General features: G+C 42.7%; 1 long non-coding RNA gene across 1 annotated transcript; it reads left to right on the top strand.

Annotated features, from left to right (window-relative positions):
- The first annotated feature begins 8,768 nt into the window (after window positions 1-8,768).
- On the top strand, window positions 8,769-20,910 carry LOC310836825. Its single transcript, XR_014560234.1, has 2 exons — window positions 8,769-9,116; window positions 17,542-20,910. It is a non-coding gene; the product is annotated as an uncharacterized lncRNA (long non-coding RNA).
- The last annotated feature ends 1,642 nt before the right edge of the window (window positions 20,911-22,552 follow it).

Genomic DNA, 22,552 nt, shown 5'->3' with positions numbered 1-22,552 from the left:
ACAACAGCCTTTTTGAGATAGACCAGCTTGAAGTATACTTATACATTGAATGATGCTGCATGATTCTGATACCTTCCATTTTCTTTTCTGTCCCTTCCTCTAAAATCTCTACCATGAAATTTCCCCTTTTTTCACTGCCACTGAACATTTCACCGAAGTATTGTTGTGGAATTCGCTCTCATGCAAGGTAGTCAGGCTATCAGTGGCTGTGATCTACCTCCACTGTCAGAGACAGAATACTTCTGAAGATCAACAGCTGGAAACTGCATGAATTGAGAGTGCTGTCATGCTATGGTCCTGCTTACAGGCTTGTGACAGGCTTCTTGGCTGGCCATTGTGCGAACAAGGGACTGGACTAGATGGGTTACTGCCAGTGCCGGATTTATGTATAACCCAACAAACTATAGCTTAGGGCCCCATCTCTTGGGCCCCCCCCAAAAAAAAAAATTAAAGGGGAAAAAACCTGGATGTACATTTCCAAAATATAAGATAAAAATAAAATAAAACCTACATACAGTTAGAACTTACGGTAATAATTATTTCACTATTAATACACTTCTACCTAATTGTATTTCACTATTAATATACTTCTTAATTGTATTTCAGTTCAACAATTACTTTGATAAAAAAATATTTTGTTATGTGCAAATGGCTTTAGGTACCTATTAGGTCCATAAATTACCATATAGGATATATTCAACACAAAGAACAGTGACAATTTGTTGTTGACAAAGAACAGCTGTAGCTTAGGGCCTCATGAAACCTAAATCTGGCCCTGGTCACTGGCCTGATCCAGTGGGCTCTTCTTATGTTCTAATCTTAGTCTGAGAAATCTCCACCATACTTTTTCTGAGATAATCACGTTCAGTAAAGCCATAATTGATAACTGTGTGTTAATTTATTCTATCCTCAAAGGCCATCCTAGGTGCCATTTATTTAAATCTATATATGACTGTTCTTCATTGGCCAAAGCATTGTGATCTGTGTTAATTTAGCCTACAAATTAAAGCAGTCAATAGCATTTGCAGATTTTTACTGCATTTCCCTAAGCCTTCTACCCAAAGATAAATGTTCATTTAGAGACTTGACTGGTACTTAAATATGTGAGGGGCAAAAAAATGGCACCGAAATATGAATCCCAAGAAAATAATGTACTGTTTATTCTGATTAGCTTTCAATTACTTTGTGTTATTACACATTTAAAAGGCCTGCCAGTTAATCACACAAGCCAGTAGTTTTGCAGAACAGATTCTATGATCTGAATGAGCACGTGCTGGCTGGCTTTGGGTGACCAATCTCAATAGGCACTGGGGAAATCTCTCCAACACGGTCAATGTTGCAACCAGGATATGCACATCACTTGTCTTTAAATATGTCATCTACAAACTGCCCAAGTAAAATGGAAACAACACCCTGTGGCAAGGATTGGATCTTCCCGCATAAAGTGATGATGCTCAAATTTAAGGTAGAATGTGAAGTATTATAAATTAGTGGTTTTCGTGAAAATGTTTGCTCTTATTTGTAGAGTACATATATGAACTAGGCAGTGTAAAGTACAAGACACAAACAATATCTTCTGGTTTATGATCTAAATTGGGAAGCAGGTGGCACTGTGGGATAAACCACTGAGCCTAGGACTTGCCGATCAGAAGGTTGGCGGTTCGAATCCCCATGACGGGGTGAGCTCCCGTTGATTGGTCCCTGCTCCTGCCAACCTAGCACTTCGAAAGCACATCAAAGTGCAAGTAGATAAATAGGTACCACTCCGGTGGGAAGGTAAACGGCGCTTCCGTGCGCTGCTCTGGTTCGCCAGAAGCGGCTTAGTCATGCTGGCCACATGACCTGGAATCTGTACGCCGGCTCCCTCGGCCAATAAAGTGAGATGAGCGCTGCAACCCCAGAGTCATCCGTGACTGGACCTAATGGTCAGGGGTCCCTTTACCTTTACCTTTATGATCTAAATAATGTTTGGGAGGGGGAATGGAAAATGCATGACCAGTTAGGTAATGATAGAATGAATTATCCCCCCCCCCTTTTAAATCAGGGGGTTAAATATACTAAAGGAGGAAGCAAAACGTTCCAATACTGGAGAGCAACAATTTAACACAGTGGCTAACCATTTTGACGATCATTTTATTCTATGATTAAGCTTTGGTAAATGCCTGAGTAGATCTCATTAGGAATGACAAGACCAACACTCAGTGCAGCAACTTGGACCCAGACTGCAAGTCCATCCCAGATGAGATGAGGCAAGTCAAATCAGTTGGATTAGCAACAGAGGAGGCAGATATACTAGATACTGATCCAGGCCACAGCATCATAAACACTGCAAGTATTTGCAAAGGTTGCCATTCTAGGCATCCTTGCCATAAGGAGATGCATCTGCTGGATTTTTTTTCTTTGCTGTTGAATGAGGATTTGCCTTCTTTACAACAATCACTGATCAGCACTTCTACATCCAGTTAAAAAGAAAGGATGGGGGGAGCTCCCAGGAAAAAAATACATTAAATAAATCACCATCATAACTGGGGAATACTCTTAAGCCCTATGTCCATTTGCAGTGAAACAGTTTTTCATTCAGAGGCTTGACTGGCATTTCAAACCAATACAGTTATCTGAGCAGAACAAAAAATGTCAATAAAAGAAGCATGTACTGAAGCATTATCTGGGGCCACTGCAAACAGTAAGCAGACCTGTAACCTGCTGAAATTCAGTACTAATATTCTATTTTGGCATTCCAAAATTATGATGACGGTGAAGACAAAGACGTCATTCAGCCAAAGATTTTCCTTACTGGGTTTTAGTCTTAAAAACACATATAATATACTGACTTCCCAGTCGGTGAGTCCCATGAGAGGAAGCCTGCTCACAGAAAACAACAGCACAAGTTGCTTTGCTCGGATTTAAACACTATTGAGACCAACCTAAGTTTGTGCAATGAAGACTGTGTGATTGCCAGAATAAAAAGATCTAAAGACTGGTTGGATCTCCATTGAATACTCTTCACTTTCTGTGGAGGCATACTAAGCTAGTAATTTTGACATAGCAGAACTTTCCCTCACTAATTGAGGGTCATCACTGATGTTTTATCATGAGCAGAAATTTTGTATGGCTGTGCTGTGCACAGAGCCTCACCCTACCCCATCAGCCCTATAATTTGCCTGATTTTGCCCCAGTGGCCACTTAGCTTGCCTCAGATCAAAGTTTGCTTCTCACATAAAGTTAAGATAGGGTTTTAAAATTTGGTTAGAAGGAGTTACAATGATCTGCAGAGATCCAGGGCTGTCTCTACCTGACGTGACTGAGGCCTGGATCCACCCAAATGTGTTCTAGATGGATTGGGATTCAGGCCTCAGCTGAATCCAGTGTACACCCCTAAAATGTAGTTGCCAGTGCATCATTGTCAGAGAGGCATATACCTGTAGACCTCTCAGCAACATATGATGCCATCAAAGAGGATATCCTTCTGGACCACCTCCCAAAACTAGGTGCTGAGAGGCAGTTGTTCTTGGGAGTTGTCACTGGAATCTCCCAACCTCAAGGCTCATTTTTGACTCATATGCTTTTTGACATCTACATGAAGCCACTGACTAAAGTCTCGGAGGGTGATGTCATTAATATGCTGGCCGCATTTTGTTCTATTTCCATCATATCCAGGTGAAATGGCATTGCTCTTGAACAAGTGCCTGGTCTCAGAAAGGGACTGGATGAGGATGAATAAACATAAGCTCAGTCCAGACAAGATAAAGAAAGGGTGAGGGATTCAGCAGAGCAGCTGGCTACAAAAGGCCTGGTTAAAATGGGTTTGAGCTCTTCCTGAGGTATCAGGTTCAGGTATTCTTGGACACATCTTTGATCCTGGAGCTCCAGGTCACCTTTTTCAGTTATGAGCACTGACATTCCTGCTTTCATGACCTCTAGATTGGATTTTGTGCCTTGTTTGGAAAGGGCAATTACCGGTAATACAAAATGCTGCTTCCTGCAACCTGGCCCAGATTGGCAAGATCATATTAGAGGAATCTCTTTTTAAAACAATAACAACAACAACAACAACAACAACCATACTGTGTACCAAAGTTCTAACTCAGCTTTAAGCTTTATTCAATGTGGTGGCCCATAGATGTTTTGGACAACTCCCATCAACTCGGACCATGCTGGTTGGGGTTGATGGGAATTAAGAGTCCAAAAACATCTGTTAAAACTATATTTGAGATCCACTCTTGACACCTACCTTGGGGTATGTATGTATGTATTTTGCAGAATTGCTACCTATTAGAGTCAAGTCCTTCTCAGTTGTTGCCACCTACCCTGAGAGAGAATTGTTGGCTTCTTCTCTCATAATATTAGAACCCTGGGTAATCCAATGAAGATGAATGTTGGAAGACACAGGGCAGACAAAAGAAAGTTTTTCACATAGCACATTGTTTGTTTGTTTGTTTGTTTGTTTGTTTGTTAGATTTCTCATATGCCATTTGCTGAAAGGTCCCAGGGCTGGTTACAACAGTAACATTGTTTAAAACAGATTAAAAAGTTGCAACCAATTGTAGAAACAATTAAAAGCCATTCCATATATAAAACAATTAAAGCAGTTCCATATAAGAAAACAATAGCAACAGTTAAAAACTACTCCCCCTATAGAAGCAGTTAAAAATAGTTCCAGTACAGGTGCAGACTGGTTTAAAGATCACCACTTAAAAGGCTTATTGGAAGTTAAGCTATGGAATTCATTTCTACAAGAAGTAGCGATGACCACCAACATAGATGGCTTTTAGAAGGGGTGCATGCACACAATACTTTTCCCAGATTGCTGGAAAGTGTAATTTACTCCTCACAGGGTTACAATTTCCTGCACCCTTAGCAAACTACAGATCCCAGGATTCTGTGCCTGTGTGCTTTAAGACAATTTAATGGAGGGTAAAGTTATCAGTGGCTATCAGGTATGATGGCTAAATATTACCTGAAGCATCAGATATGCCTTTGAATATCAGTTTCCAGGAATCACAAGTGGGGACAGTGCTTCTGCATTCAGGTCCTGCTTGTGGGTTTTCTGCTGATTTAGATGGCCTTTGCTCTGATTCAGCAGGTTTCTTCCTAGTTCTTATAGGATATTTCCCCTCAGGTGGTTAGTTTGGTCCCAAAACATGCCTCCTTTTGAAGCCACCTAACAGTGTAAGTGGGCTATTTTTATTTTGGAGAAAAAGCAGACTTGGAGCCCCAATCTGCAGTGTTTTCATTGCTGCTTTTTGCTTTCCAAATGAAAACAGTACGTTTGGAGAGCAAGGAGCAAACAGCTACAGGGCTATTTTCAGCAGACAACAAGCGAAGGTCTGCAGTCCAGATCATATTCTAGCCAGGCCAGGATATTTTTACTGATAGAGGCAAGGCAGAAAATGCCAACCCGCCAGCTCCTCCTCCACTGCATGCCCACCACACTTCTCCACCACTGCTGCCCAGAAGTGGCAGGTGGGCAGCAGGCAGCAGGTGTGCGGTGGTGAGCACACAGTGTGTGCATGCCAAAGGAAGATGAGCAGGAGGTGGCTGACAAATGCAGGAGGCCGTGAGTGGCATCTCCTCCCAGCTGCCTGGAGCCTGTCACCCTGAGGCCACTGCCTCTCCCTGTATCATGGGTGGGCTGCCCTTGCATGCCCCTGCAGCTGCTGTTTCTAAAACAAAAAAACTGTCAGGTTACGTTTGCTTGTTTAATTGCATGACTTAACATTGCATATTGTTTGGCCCCTGGAGATAGGTAAGGGCTTGTTGTTGTTCTGCCGGGTCTTTGAAATGAGGATTGATATTGCTTGCTGCTGTTGCTGATCCTTAAAGGGATTCAGATTTGTGTTGGCTTTATTGCTTTTAATACATTGAGCTCCATTTTTCAAGGCTGCAAACTGCTTTGTAAAATCACATATCATTACATTATCTGGAATAAGATGTGATTCTTGCTTCTAGAACCCATCTGAAGATTGAGAGAAAGGAGATGTGATGAAAGGAACAGCTGACTAAGACCAGTTTATATTAACTTGTTTAAGAGATTTCTACGCTCGTCTTTCAGGGTAAAGACCTTCCAAATAAATTTGGAACCCTATAAATTTAGGGTTCATTCATATGTAGGGATTGCTGCATTAGTTTTCCTGGTTATAATGCTAGTGCTTCTGTTCTGGTTTCTTTTCTTTTTTCTTTTACACTACAATACCTGTTGCATTATGGAAATTTGGCTTTTTGATCAATATGCCACCATTTCAAGCTAAATTTCATTCACACCTGTGGATGTGGTGTGACACAACAACAGACATCATTGAACATGTCACATCATCACTCTTTATTCACATGGGTCCTTCTGTTCCCCCATGATTCACCAACAATAATGGTGGGAGAGAACCATATGCAAGAATTAGCATGCCAGAACTGTATGCCCCAAATTTGCATGACATGATCCATGAAAACCATGGGAAAATTACAGCACAAATCTCCTGTGATTTTCTGGGTTAATGGGGTTACAAATGGGACTTTTTCCCCCCTGGAAGCAATTAACACAATAATGAGTACTAGACAGATGCTGGATTTCCACAAGTGGCTTTTATGTTATGTCAAAGATCTTACAAAACACTGAAATGATTAGGTAAGGAAACATTAGGGAAATGAAAAAAATAGCTCTGTGTCCTTGTTCCCAGCAGGGGAACATGCACACAGAGCGAAATCGAACAGGATTGAATGCTGTGCTAACCAACTAGTGATTAGGAAGCATAATCCTGCAATCCTGCTCCCTGAAGGAGTCTCCCTTGCTAGCATGATCCCCACAGGGGACTCACTGGTGAAGTAGGGCCCAGCAGAATTGAACTTTGATGGTGAGCAGAAGGTTCAGTCCTGGACACTGCTGTGTAGTTTGGAGGGGGGGTGCACTGTATCCATCTGCATGTTTATTAGGGTTTGAAGCTCTAATTAAACATTAGGGCTCACCCCCAAGTCAGTTCAAGGCCTGGATCTAAGACTGGTCAGAGTAGACAGGGTTGGATTGGGCGCTGAAACATATTGGTTGGAGGAGAGCATGCACCATTGAGAGACAGTCATGGTGGTTTTTGCAGCAACAAGAAGAAAGTATAGAGGGACTCCTGCTTTGCCAACAGTTCTCCCTCCTCACAAATGGAGAAAGAGAGTCACACAATCTTACGACTCCTGTAAAGTGATTTTTTTAAAAATACATATAGAACAAACCTAAGAACAAAACTCAAAGCAGCATCAGTTTTAAAGCCAGCATAACAGTTTTAGTAAAATTCAGATTGAAGCAGAATGGAGTTTCAAGACTTTGTGTGAAAAGTTACAAAGATGGGGCCATATATATATTGAACATCCATCACGAGAAAGTTCCAAATGTATGGGGCCACCACTGAAAATGCCTTCTCTCTCATGACAGCCTGGTGTCCATGGATAGCAAGCTTGCAAGCAGTGACCACTCATATGTCCAATAAAAATGTATTTCTCTGGCTTCTCGAGAGTTTGATTAAAAGCCTGCAGTTTTCCATATTTGAGGAAGGATGCCGTGAACTCCGGTTAAGTATCTCCAAACAATTTGGAATATTATACATCTCTGCTATTTTCTTCCAAAACTGGAATTCACTCAGAATGTTGAGTATTTCTCTTGCTCCTGGCCATTCTTTATGGCTCTGCTTCAGATGTGTCAGAACAAGGCTTACTTCTTTTATTGTGAGATGGTGATAAGCAAGGTGGAAAGGCACAGTGTGTTCAAGGGCAGAGCAGACCAATGACTTTGCAAGGAGGTCCAAGTGCTTCCTCTCAATGGAGACTTGAGTGGGAAAGGGACATAAGGAGTAACAAATGCAACACTTTATATTGTGAGCAGAGAGGAGGCATAACTGTTAGCTTAAAAATGCAAGCCCAACTTCTCCGGCTCATAATCTTTGCTCAAGCCCTAAGAAGCACAGTTCTATTCATTAATGAAATTCTGGTTCTGGCGGTCTCTTGCAATAATCACTCGTTGAAATCATGCTCTTTAAATAAATGAAGCAGTGTAAATATCATAAATGATGTGTCCCAAGGAAGCTGAAATGTTCCTTCATTGGTGTGGGCTATATCCCACCAGTTTTCAATGCTCATTTTTTAGTCTTTTCAATTTTTTTAGGTAGTAAATTCGCCTGGTGCACCCCAATTGCCTTGATGGGACAAAACTCCTTTGACCCCACCCACCTCTGAGGTGATTTTTTTTTGCTCCCCCACCCTCCACAAAACTGTATTCAACTGCAGCCCCCTTACTCCTGCTCCATCAATGAATGGGGAATAGAAAAACAGGCCTGGTTGGGAAAAGCAGGGTTGCATGAGGAGGCAGCTCTTCTCGAGACTGGGTAAACCCAAGAGAGGAACAACCATATCCCTGCTCTGTGAGAGCTTCCTGCATGCTAAGCATTCTGTGCCCCCCCCCAGGCAATTATGTTGGGCTGGTCAATGTGCATAATTCATTCCAGATGAAATTGATATTGGTAGTTTGATAAAAGGTGCAAACTGCTATATTTGTCAAAGGTAATGTAAGAGGAAGACTGTGAGCATCCTATATATTTCTTCTTTCCCACCCTTTCCATAACACACGCCCTGCTTTATATGCTTAGATTGTGATATCACCATTAATCTTTGTGTCTAACACTTATTCGGGAAGCTCTCAGTTATGGGAGGAGTGTTTCTGCATCCTAAAATGCTCCTCCCAGTTCGGTGAAGGCCCCCTCCCCATGTGATCTCTCCGTAAATAAAGTTGAGAATTTGGCTGGGTTCACAGAGCTGCTGCTAAAACGGATGCTCTGGTGCGTGTGTGTATAGGTATGTGCGTGTGTCCTGCGTGTGATGCTATTTCATCCTCCTGGCGCCTGCAGTGCTAGAAGCGGCGCGTCTATTCAGCATTCTGTGCCTCCGGCTTCTTAAAAGAAGGAAGCAACCAGGGCGCTTACACCATCTCAGACCTCCTGCAAAATCTGCCTTCAGTATATACATAGGGAAAAGGGAAGGAACAAAAACACACAGACGGACAGAATAGCCTTGGAAGTAAGCCGTTGGTAGCCCTTGGAGGGACCAAACAGTGTGTGCATATGTGCATATCTATATGTCCAAGTAAGGTAAGTGTGACATTGCTATGCTTGATCAGACCACGTTATTTTATCTGGACGATGAGGGGCGTGGAGGGGTGGCTGGATGCCTCTTTATTTAAATGCAATAGTGGCTATTCCCCGATCCCTCCTCTCCCTGTTGTAGAAATGGAACACAAAGCACGTGTGATCCTTTTCCAGAAAACCTATAATCGCGAGTTGATTTCCTGCAGAAGGAAAGCCTCGGCTGATCAAAGGATTGGAAAGGACATAGGAGCGGGGGTGGTGAATGGGAGTCCAACCCCATTCAAATGTGCCTTTTGTTCGGGTTGGTGGCGTTTCGGATCTTCCCCTCCAGGAGCGTCGTCGGTTGTAAGTTGCGACGTTGCATTTCTCTACAGTATTCAATTACCGCAAGCCATCGCCTCTTTGCATACAAGTCAGGCGGAGAAGGGAGAGAGGTTCAGCACCTGGACAGCGGCAGCCGCTTCTGCATAGGAATGCCCGCGGTCAGTTAAGACTTAATGGAAGATTTATCAAAGCTCTGCTGATGAGTCTGAGGCGCTCTCACATACGTTGAAATTCAGCAGCAGCCTTTTGTCTCATCTGCAGCCCGAAACGAAAGCTTCGCCCTTACTCGAAAGTAAATCCTTGCTTTCAAGAGGGGCTCATGCCCAAGTAAACCAGCGAATTTAGGATAGCAGGCTTTCCTTCTTGCACTAACACACATAGGGGAAAAAATCCATGCACAGCCATATGCACTCAGCACACACTTTATGTTGTCCATTGTTGTTATTATACTGTATTAATGTAAATATTATTTCCCGAAGTGGTTTTAAAAGCTTACAGACCAATGGGTAAATCACTGTACCATGATTATATTGAAGGCCATTTCCAAAATTATCCATTGTCTGCATTGGAATTAAGACTGTAATTGGTGCTGTGAAGTGACCTGCTTCAGGCAGCACCACAAATGAGGAGGTGGGGATAAATGAAGGTAGGAATTGGTGCAGAAATACTTTTCAGAGTGTTAGCCCTGGCGTGGCTGGTGGTGCGTTCAGGCTCTGCTTGAGGCAGCGAAAAGGTCTAGCACAAGTGGAAACAATTCCATGTTCATCATGTGCAAGGGACAGCATGTGAACAGGTGTACATTCAGCAAATAATATGTGTGCATGTCTGTGTGAAGATCCTCACTTGTAAGTCTGCCTGTGCTTTCAGACTTTTATGCACTGTTGCTATAACTCCTACAGTGCAATGGTAATTTATGTGATGGTGAGCAAAAGGGGAAAATGTACCATCACATTCTGAAGAAGGACATCTTATCATTTCCTCTCTGCCTCCCTTCTCAGGTACAGGTCAGATAGAATATAGCTTAAACATATATTTTCTAAAATCAGACAGAGAGAGAGATCTCACTTCAGGCTTCCTGGGGATGAGAAGCTTTGTGGAGGCTTTGTTCTTAGGTCTATCAGACTTCAGCTCCAACAATCTCAAAAGTCGAGGACCAAGTCACAGACTTTCTGCATATCCTGGAAAGTCCAAGTATCATAGCCACTACAAAGACACACATTATTGCTTTCCACCAGGTCTTGTAAATTCCCCTGTAATGTCTACATTAGTTTTATGCTTGTGTTGGTCATGAACAGTTCCTGGAAAGGAATTGTTTCTTTGAGAATGTCTCTCAAAGAAGTGAATCAGCAAGATGCAGTTTTTAAAGGGAAAGTATGTGTACAGTGATACCTCGGGTTACAGACGCTTCAGGTTACAGACGCTTCAGGTTACAGACTCCACTAACCCAGAAATAGTACCTCGGGTTAAGAACTTTGCTTCAGGATGAGAACAGAAATCGCGTGGTGGCGGCAGTGGGAGGCCCCATTAGCTAAAGTAGTACCTCAGGTTAAGTACAGTTTCAGGTTAAGAACGGACCTCCAGAACGAATTAAGTTCTTAACCCGAGGTCCCACTGTATATGTATAATTGTATATTAAAGTGGTCCAAAGTGGCACAAGGAATGTCTGTGTTATTTGCAACAATTTCAAGATGAATGGCAAACATTCCCCCCTTAAATGGAAATTAAAATGCTTAAGGAATTTACTGTGACTCCTTCCTATGATTTGTTATGGCACAGCAATGCTGTTTCTCGCTCTCCCTGCATGCATGTTAGGCAGCGCAATCAGGACTTAAATTGCAAAGGTTCACCGCAGCACTGAATGGAGCTTGCAAGCCTTTCTTGGCATTAAATGACCCTTATTTTGTTAATCTATGGGCTTATATAGGCATAGAGGTTGAACAGCAAAAAAATGTAAGATAAGCGTAATGCAGCTCTCTTGTCATCTGACCTTGGAAAATGGAAGGATTCCTGTAAAGATTTCTGCTATGTATGGGAAACACATGGCATATTGCAATATGGACAGTTATCTATGTGAAAGACAGGTGTAATTCAGGGGGTTTGTGTCTACTTAGAAGTAAGCCCCATTTATTTCAGTGGGACTTAGTCCAAGGTAAATGAATGTAGGGCTGCTGCATTGCTCTGTAGCTGAATAGTACAGTATGTTAGGTTTCCTGTGCTGGGATTAAGTGATTGAACCCAAGCAGATACGTACAATTGCAAGGAAAGCAGATGGGGTTTCTGCCTTAGGCAATTTTCAGAGTGAACACCAAAGATTATAAAGCTAAAGACATGACATAATTGTGAAACTGCTAAATCTGTAAAAGACTGATGAGGCTTTATTAACCTGCAAATTCCTGCAACACAGGAATTGCAATTCAGCATTATTCATTTTTATTCATTATTATTGTTTTGCAAAAACTATCTTCTACCTAGGGTTGTCCATTTGCACCCTGGACATTGGTTGTTGTGTCTTCTTTTTTTAAATCTCCTGATTCAGCAGGAAGCATATCATTTTTAAAGTGCAAAAATTTAAAATATCAACCAAAAAACGTAAAATGCAGCATAAAACTTTACTTTTTTTCAGAAATGTTTTTCTTTGTTAAACTGATTATTCTCAAATATTTTTAGAATACCCAGATATTTCCTCAATATTTGCCCTTTGATTTCAATTTTCATGGTTCTCCTAATATACACATTTTGTATGGAATGTATACATTTTTGCAAGCAGTTTTCCCTAATGTAATGCATTGTTGTATGCTATTTGCACCCATATACGCATTCTTTTGCACACTTTGCCTAGCAAAGTTTTGTGCACATTGCTTGGAGAGCTGCATTGCAAAATTCAAGGAAGTGAATGATGGCTATGTTTCAGTTTGCCTGTTGTTTCAGGAAATTCAAATGAGATAATTATGCATATGCAAACTAGAAAAAAATTCTCATCCATTGTTACCGGTGATCAAGAATGATGGGAGCTGTAGTCCAACAATAACTGGAGGGCAATGGAAACAGGTTCCACACCTGCCCACTCTTGTCACACTAAAACTCTACAGTAAGACTTGTCTTAAATGAAACAGCTGTAAGAACAAACCAACACTGGCCCATCCAGGTCAGAATTGCACTGCCTGTTCTGGCAGCAGAGCTCCGGGGTCTTAGGCAGCCTGACATTGGAGATTCCTGGGGAAGGTGCAGGACCTGAGCCCTCTGCATGCAGGCATGTGTCTGTCACGGAGCCACAGACCCTCCCACTATTTTTTTTTTGAAAGCATCTCAAAAATGTAATCTGAAAATCAATTTAATGTTCTGGAGTGCAACTTAATGAAGTTGTACACTGTCTCGCATTAAGAATAAGTTGAGGCTTATTAGGGCTAGGGTTTTCTAGATTTATAGTCCATTCCTGTACCTTGATGTTTTCAGTGGAGCTTCAGCTTGCTCCAAAGCAGGGGTGTAGTGGAGCAGAATGGCTTTTTTCTTTCAGGAGGAGAAGCACAACTCTGGCATTTTCACACCAGGAACAACGTCGTCATCCGTTGGTGTGGTTTTTCCCTGTGCTGTAATCTTATGGGACTGAAGGGCAAATCTGTTTTGGCACAGAATCCCTTTGTTCGGGAGGCTAAACTCAGGTAAAGGACCCCTGGACAGTAAAGTCCAGTCAGATTTGACTATGGAGTGCAGCACTCATATCTGCTTTCAGGCCAAGAGAGCCAGCGTTTGTCCACAGATAGCTTTCTTGGGACACATGGCCAGCATGACTAAACCACTTCTTGCACATGGAACACCATGATGAGTGCCAGAGCCCATGCAAATGCTGTTTAACCAAGTCAAAGATGCTGACCAACACACCACCATAGTATCTCAGTATTGTGAATCAACACAGTTGCCTGCCCTTGTGGGTGTGGCTATAATGATGAGCTGATTCTTTTCACCACGATTGTGAAGCTCTTTACTTCTACACTGTGTCTTGATGAAACTGGAGCTGTTTAACATCCTATTGGTTCCTCTTACAATCGTGTCCTGGGAGGTACTGAGTCAGTGCAATCGAAAATCAGTGTTTTTGGATGGAATAAGGAGGCTACAAGGGATCCCACTACCACAACTACACATCACCACAAACACTTTATTTGTAATAACAGTTCAGTGTATAGAATAATTAAATAAAAGAGGAAAATATATAAATTAAAGCCTCTTAGCATTTTGAAAACCAGTTCTCGTTGGATGGTACAAAAAGTGTCAGGAAGAAAAGAGGCAACTTATATTTAAATTAAATTTCTGCTGGTATAGTTCTGGGCCTCCTTAGCGGGGAAAACAGCTTTGTTTTGAATCAGAGAGATAAGAAGCTAAATTCAGGGTCCTCATGGTGACAAAGAACATAGCATTAAACAAATATCTAGAGATGGGTTTCCTGCCGTACAGACCTGTCTGCGTGCTAGGATCTGCAAAAAAGGCTGTGCAGGCAGTTCTGCCACCCTGCGAGGGTCTTGGGGCAATTGGGTGCATTGGGGGGGGGGGACTTTGGTGGTTTTCAGACTGTGGAATGCACTCCTCTCGGGGGTGCATCTGTGCTCATCACTGTATACATCTCAACATCACCTTTTCACACAGGTCTTTGGGTCTGGAGGAGGAGTTCAGAATAGCCCTCCCACTGCAGGGCTGTTCCTGTTTCTGACTGCTATTGATTCAGTTTAATCTATGGTCTAGAAATGATTGAGTATTATATAGTTGTTGTACTGAGGTGTATAGGTAAAAAAGGTAAAGAATCCCTGGATGGTTAAGTCCAGTCAAAGGCGACTCTGGGGTTGCGACACTCATCTCACTTTCAGGCAAAGGGAGCTGGTATTTGTCCACAAACAGCTTTCCGGGTCATGTGACCAGCATGATTAAACTGCTTCTGGCGCAACGGAACACCATGACGGAAGCCAGAGCACACGGAAATGCCATTTACTTTCCCGCCGGAGTGGTACCTATTTATCTACTCACACTGGTGTGTTTTCGAACTGCTTGGTTGGCAGGAGCTGGGACAGAGCAATGGGAGCTCACTCCATTGCAGGGATCGGCAAGCCCAAGAGGCTCGGTGGTTTAGACCACAGCGCCATCTGTGTCCCTACTGAGTTGTATGTAGCTGACCCATTGACCAAATGGTGAAGGATGAGCAATAAATAAAATCCTAGAAGATATAAAGTAAGCAAAGGAAAGAGTTGTACATGTCAGCCAGGAGTCATATAGGACTTAGAATTTACTGTATGGGGATAATATTGCTGTAGTCAAAGATCTCCAGAAAGGCACTGCATCTGCCTTGAATTCAGAAGCCAGGCAAAGCATCATTCACCTTATCAGTTGCTATCATTATTAAATTTATCCATATATGCTTTTTCCTCGAGCATCTCCTGGAGTTGGAGGCACTTGGCCTCAAAACTCAATTACCCATGTTCTGCACCCATGAAAAGTACTAATAATGTTCCCCACCTGCAAGCTTCCTAAATTCAAGGTGGCTTTGGTCATTATTAAAAGAAAACATTGCAAGATACAGTGGCAAAGCATCTAGGTTAACCTTCCTTCCGAAATGTCTTTATTTTTTGCCATCTTTCTTACTGGCAATGAATTACTCATTTACATCTGTTAACATCAACAGAATGCTAATCCCTAGTAAACAGACATTATTAGAGCCAAAAATCTCTTTGGATGTGCTGTTAATTAGCAAAACAGAAACCCACTCCATTCCTTGGAAGTCTGAGTGCCAAAGATTTTTTCATACATATGGTTCATTCCAAATGCATCTAATAAACCCTTATGTTTAGAGGAAGGTGTGGCAGCCAGTCATCAAGATTTGAACATAATGCTGGGCTTGAAACATTTCAGAGATGCTACCTGTAAGATTAAGAGTCTGTAGCTTAATGCAAGATTATAGGTTTGCATGCATAATGTTTGTGGTCCACTCCCTGGCTTCTGCAGTTAAAAAGCCTCTCAGGTGTCAAAGCCAGAAAGATCGCTGCTGCTTGAGTTCATTGATCACCACTGCTGTTGGTCAGAATAGAGAGTCTTGTATGAGGTAGAAAAGGTGGTCTAAGAGTCACACAGTATTTAAAGCTGCACAAAATATCCACTAATTTCAATATTCACTTTGAAACATTCAGCACAGCAGGACAAATTTACACCCTCTGCCCCCCCCCAATCAGAATGTTGATGCTATTCTGCAACCTTTTGTATCCCTGGCTGCTGCGGCTGCTGTTTCTGTGTTCTTCTTATTTGTCCACACTGCCTTGGCCTCACTTGCCCACACTGCCATTTGCTATGGTGTCCTACAATATTAGAATTGCCCCCACCTTACAATTAATAACACATATGGCATGTTCCACATCACAAAGTGTATCAGCCATATTAACTGATTTGTGGAGAACCATGACATCACCATGTCAGACTGCAGCTTTAAGAACTTTGACAGCAGTTGAAGGTGAATGTGTTGGCAAATGAGGACAACATCAGTGAGGTCAAAGGAAGGGTGAGAGAGACTAGCTATTTAAAGAAACAGCACAGATGCAGAGCTATTTAGCACAAGCACCCCAAAGGTGACTCTTTTAAAAATTAGTAAGTTAAAAAAAAAAGTAGTTCCAGTTCAAGCCTAGAAATGAGCTCAGAGGATGGCCACTTTTCTTCCCCAGAGAAATATGGTAGAGATGGGCATTTTGAGTGTGAGAAGCAACATAGTCCATCAATGACACTGCTGGTGCATGCACTGGGAGAGTTAAGAAAAATTTAAAATTCAATACATGGCACGGTGTAATGAGCACATAGGATTAAACACTACAAATCCTCCTAATGAGTTGCTCAGAGTTGCAGGAAGCTGCAAGGCAATTCTGGAAGTTAATTGAGGTGAGTAGGGACTGCGTTGTGTCCCTCACATGGCTCCAGCACATGCACACACACACAAACCCTTCCCTACCTACACCTTCACTCTGGTAAGCTCTGGTTTAGCAACCTATCTATTTCAATATAGAGGAAAAAGAGAGGAAAAACTAAGGCTTGTGTGAATTGCAGGTTGTTTAGGTGCATACTGAATATTTGGTACGTGAATGCCCCAAGTTTTGACCCATTGCCAACCAGGTGTAGAACCATAAGATATGGCATTAGGCTGGCTGCGCAGCCATCTTCCTCAATCAATGACCACCCACTCAGCACCTTACATCATTTATGACATCAGGTGTGCAGCGGTTAAAGACATGGCTGCAAAGGAACAATTGGGAGCCTTAAAATATGCTCCCAATTGTTCCAATCTGGGGTTGATTTTGGTACCTTTTAAAGTTGGAGGCTGGGGTTGGTTTCATTTTGAAGTTCCCAATCAGAGGTCTTGAATGGAGCCAATCTGTGCCAAAAGCAGGGCTTGAAGTCTGCGTAGATTAGAGCTTATTGTAGCACTCAAGCTGTGCTACAAAGGGACAAGCCTTCATCTGAGGTCACCGAGGTAAAGGTAAAGGGACCCCTGACCATTAGGTCCAGTCGTGACCAACTTTGGGGTTGCGGTGCTCATCTTGCTTTATTGGCTGAGGGAGCTGGCGTACAGCTTCTGGGTCATGTGGCCAGCATGACTAAGCCGCTTCTGGCGAACCAGAACAGCACACAGAAATGCCGTTTACCTTCCCGCCGGAGCGGTACCTATTTATCTACTTGCACTCTGACGTGCTTTCGAACTGCTAGGTTGGCAGGAGCTGGGACCAAGCAATGAGAGCTCACCCCGTCACGGGGATTCGAACCGCCGACCTTCTGACCGGCAAGTCCTAGGCTCTGTGGTTTAACCCACAGCGCCGTTGATTAACAGCTGGGTGGTGCTTCCTACCTGCCAGAGGTCCACTAGCAGTGGAGAAGCTCAGAATCCAGCCCACTAGTTACATCCTGTTCCCCATTCCTGGTTTACTGGAAAGGAAAACACACACACCATCCTCAGCCGGTTTGCTGCAATAAAGAACTCAAAATCCTGCACCCACTGAAATTCTAAACTATTGTAACAAAACAATCCCGTCGTGTTTTTCACCTTGTTCTTGATCAGGAACTAATTTATGCCTTTTTTTATACATAGGCAACTGTTTACAGAAGCCGCAAGCTATGAGGTCAATTCTTTGCTTCCACATCAAGAGCTCTGCGGTGAAAGAAACACTGGAGCCTTAAAGAGCCATGGAAAGCGAATGTGCCAAGTTCCAAAAGGAATGAAGAGAGCAGAGGTACTTTAATATATGCATGGAAGCCACAGTGCTGGAACTGATCATAACATTGACCATCTTTGGAAGAACCCACTTCTGTGCCTCATTGAGGAATCATTGATTGTGAGCATCTCTTATGAGTGATGAAACAAAACCCAGTTCAGAGTGGAACAAAACTCAGACAACTGTCCATTATGGCCAATGTAAACTTGTTTTCTATTTTAGCCTTCCACGTGATCTTTTTCTGTGAATAAGTTACTACATTTTCCTGATTAACCATCCAGGACGTTAAAGAATAAGAAACTGGTTCTCAGTTTTACAACAGAATCTTTAGGGAGGGGCTGTAGCTCAGTGACAGAGCATCTGCTTTGCATGCAGAAGGTCCCGGGTTCAATCCCCAGCATCTCCAGATAGGACTACGAATGTGTCCTGTGTGAAACCCTGGCAAGTTGCTGCCAGTCAGTGCAGGCAGTGCTGAGTTATATGGACAAATGGTCTGACTTGGTGTAACGTGGTCTCCTTTCTTCCAGAGACAATAATACACACCATTTGAACATAAATGAGGTTGGCTGCCAGGCTTGTGTGAATTCATGAACAGAACTGTGTCCTCCTAAGACGTTGCCTCATGATCATAGGAACTTGCAGCCCGTTTCTTCAAAAGCATCTCTGACTAAAGCGTTCGTGCTCCTACAGAATTCCAATGAGGTCCAAATTCAGTGACACTCCTATCCCTGCCTTTTTGGCATCCAAGGAATACGAGACTTATGCCATCCTGAATGCCACACGGGGTGCTGAAGCCCAACAGACAGAGGAGTCCCTTTCCTCTGCCATTGCACTGATTGTAGTGGTGGCTCTCATCTTCTCTTTGATAAGCATGTCTCTGGTGACCTACTGCTTTCACAAATGGAAGCTGAGGAGCAAAAGACTGCAGAAAGCCCATGAAGAGTATCAGAGAGACCACGAAGAAAGTGGGTTTCAAAGCACAACAAGACTTGTTTCTTAAAGGCAAAACAAAAAATGAACAGCAGCAACCTAAACGTATACGTAATATTTCTGCATTACTGAGAATGTTGTGGGGGGTGGGGTAAGGACTTTCAGAAGATAACATGTGGGTGCAGCAATTGAGTAGTAAATCTCATTCCTTTACCTAACAGGTCCTAGTTGCCAGTGGTGGCTGGTGCCCTTTGGGGCCCATGGGATGGAAGGCAGAGAGGCCCTGAACGGGTAGAGCCAGAGCTGATGATAGACAAAGCCACCTCTTTCTAGTTTTGACCCCATCCTCCTCCCTGTTGGGTTCTGCAGGGGCAACACTGAGGCTGTGTATGCGCAGTACCTTTAAAGCACACTTTCAAATAATTATGGGCACTGTAGTTTCTTAAGGGTTTCTGGGAATTATAAATCTGTGAGGGGTAAACTACAGTGACCAGAGTGTGCTTTAATGGTGTGTAGCGCCTACACACCTGAGACTAAGGGAGAGGAAGCCTAGACTAAGGAGGGAGGGAGGCTGGTAGGGGCTGTTTGAGGTTGGTTGGACAGTGCCCTATTCACCCTAATGGTACAGCTTCCACTGATAGTTGTTAATGCTTAGAAATTTCTCTACCGCCTCACTCTTATGCTATATTTATGAAAACACACCACGACTGCATTGCTAAGTTTTGTTCTATATATTACCCTTTTCTATAGGATGCAATATTCAAACTGGACTAAAAAGGAAAAGTCCCATAATTTGCTAGAGGGTTACTCTGGAGGAACTGGTTTGAGGATGGCAATCTTTTATTCATCTCAAATTTGCTACCAACATCAAAGAGCTCTAAACTCAGTTGCTGCAAAAGGTCAGATCCATCACTGAAGTCAGGTGTGGCACATCCCGTTTTACCGCCCAAGGTGAAATGGAAAGTGCCACATTACCAGCACCACCCACTTCTGCTGGCACCACTTCCACACCTCTGCCACTGGTGGAGAAGCAACGACTTCTTGTGCTCTGTGAAATCTTGTAAGATTTTGGTGAGATCTCGTTAGAAAGCAGTGCTGATGCTGGCACTGCTTCTCCAGTGGCAGCAGGGCAAGTGCCCTTAGGGGTGCTGCCTCAGGGCTTCCCCCACCTGAGACTGGTGCTTCAACCTGCCTCATGGGCGCACCAGCTCTAACTGAATCACATGTGAATCTTCTGACTTTTCCGCAATCCACCTTTCTGAAACTAGCAAAAAGTTTGCCTGATCAAGGATAGCACAAAGGCCTCTGATAAAATAGTTTCGAATGCAGAATTCCACTGGGAATTCCATTAAACGCAATGGAAGCAAACAGAAGATGGGTGAAAATCCCATTGTAAAAAATAAATGAAATGTGTGTTAACACATTGATTTTTTCAGAGGCGACACTCAATACAAGGTGAGACATAATTGTAACAAAGAGGATACCGCAACAAAATGTTGCAGTGTAGCTCACCTTCTGTTCAGGATTCCAGCTAGTCCACTACACACACACACACACACACACACACACACACACACTGCTGCTAGCATTCTTTGACCACTAATCACTCTCAGTCCTCCTCCTCCTTCTTTATTGAGTTTATCTACCGTTCTAACCCCCTCGGGTCTCCATTTTGTTTTTTTGTGGTGTGAGGTAGACACACTGGCACCCCAGCAACATTAAATACTGGATTTCTCCATCAATTTATACAGGCAGCTTTCACATTTTACAATGGCTTCTAAGAGGGAACCAGGAAATGTCCATTCTAGCCAGTGAGTTGGCCCTGTCTGCTTTTTTAAAAACTTCTATGTGCCTCTTCCTCCTTTTTCAGCCACTCCATTCTCCTTCTCATACAGTTTTCACCCTCCCTCTCCGCAAGTCAGACAGCATTCTATGGCCACTAGACAAGGTTGGCATCCATCTGTCTCGGGAAACATGGATGAGTGTGCCTTTGGGGGTGAAGTCAAACTGTTGGAAGGTTACACTGCCTGCTTTGACATGCTCAGTCCACATTGGGCTTTTAGTTGGGAACAGGGAGAAGGTGCTGCCTATCCTTCCCATAGGTGTTGATTTTACTAAGTTTTTTTTTGGGGGGGGGGTATTTCTTGCAAGTCCCCAAACTGCTAACATCTCCCTCTTAAATAAAGATTTCTAGCTACGTAAGGAGACCTTCTTCCCTTGTTCTTTAAAAAAATAGTATCTCCATATTGCAAGAGAACCACATAATTTTTAATGGAAAAGGAACACTTTTTTAAAAAACACACACAAAAACAAAATTTTGTTAATTCTGCTTTCACATATTTTTGAAAACAAGCATTGGGACTTCTTTCACAAGGTGAGAAACCTATTTACAAACAAATAAATGTAGATACTCACCTAGGATTAGTGTATTGCTAAAGCCCTAAAGCAGGGGTCGGCAAGGTTTACCTTGCTGGGCTGGTTCACTCCAGCCGAGATCCCTTCGTGGGCTGGATCGTGCGCATGCCTGCAATTTCTGGTATCTGCGTCTGTGCAGACACGATTTTCAGTGCCTGCGCAGAAACGATTTCTATCACCGCAAAAAAAGTGAGTCCCTGTGCAGTGCCGGTATAGCGCAGTGTGCGGGGACTCGCCAAGGGGGTGGCATGTGGGCTGGTTAAACGACCCCCGTGGGCCGCTGCTGACCCCTGCCCCTAAGCAAGCAAAGCACCCTCAGGATACAACTACATTTTCAGACCTGACATGCATTTATTTCATTGGAAGATTTTAAAGGCCAGTATTTTAAATCCTATGGCTGGGCCTGGGATCCAAAAGAACAGGCAACTATTCCACATGTTAAGAAGGACTTTGGGCTTCCACTTCCAATAGCCAATATACACAACAGAAAATTCTCCTCCCACTTCAGAATGATTGGTTTTATTCATAATCAGACCTATTTAAAAACCATTATGATTAATCAACTAGGATTTATTTAACTGGTTTGCAACCCTGATTTCAAACCTAAACCACTTTACTCTTCCTTTTAGCCAAGCTTACAGTGGCATGCTTCTATTTCCATAGCTTACAACATTGACACAATGCAAAAGACAGTGACTTGATGTGAGTAGCATACTCAAGAAATTATTTCTAGCTGGAGTGTTGGATATAACATCAGAACGAGTATTTGACTTTGTTTTTGTTTTAGTAGGGTTTTAGTAGGTAGCATGTATATATAGACATTCAACCATCCTGCTAAAGTATATATAGCTTGCTTGCAATTATCATTAGCTAGTGTATTGCATATTTTTCAATGAGCTGTAAAACTGTGAGAATGATCTAAATCTTTCTTTGAGGGCAAAAAATGTGACCATTGTAAAAAAAAAAACCTGCAGAAGGAAACTAACAAAAAAATATTCAAAACATAAAATGGTTATTAAGAATGCTAAAATGTGGATTTAAAAGGCAATTCTTAGGAAGCCTGTGCTTAACTGCTACAGAGATATTTTGAAAAATGTATTTATGGACCATACACATGATTATAAGTGGGAACAGAAGAACATTATTTTATTACTAAATAAAACAAATATATAAGCAGTGACCACTTATGTCTTTAAGAAGGATACACTTTGAATGTGCTTAGTAGGGCACACTGGTGGCTCAAAACACTTCGGAGGGAGTCAGGCTGATGGCACTGGTACCAGTCAACAGGTGGCACACACTCGCCCACTGTGTTCATACAGGAAACTCCCAGATCTAATTCAGAGGTGCATAAGCAGTAGCGGAAAGCAGCTGAGTCCTGGCACTAGCCCATCACAGAGACATTAGGAGGGAATAGATAGTCCTGACAAGGCCAAAGAACATACCTTGTGCTTAGGGAACTCATGTTTGGGCTAGGTCTCACTAGCTCTGTGATAACAACCAATCTGACATGCAGCAGGGTACATAGTATCAGACTGTGCA

This window comes from Podarcis gaigeae (genome assembly GCF_964106915.1).
Source record: "Podarcis gaigeae genome assembly, chromosome: Z".
NCBI classification, from domain to species: Eukaryota; Metazoa; Chordata; class Lepidosauria; order Squamata; family Lacertidae; genus Podarcis; species Podarcis gaigeae.
This window is presented reverse-complemented; position numbering and strand designations above follow the sequence as displayed.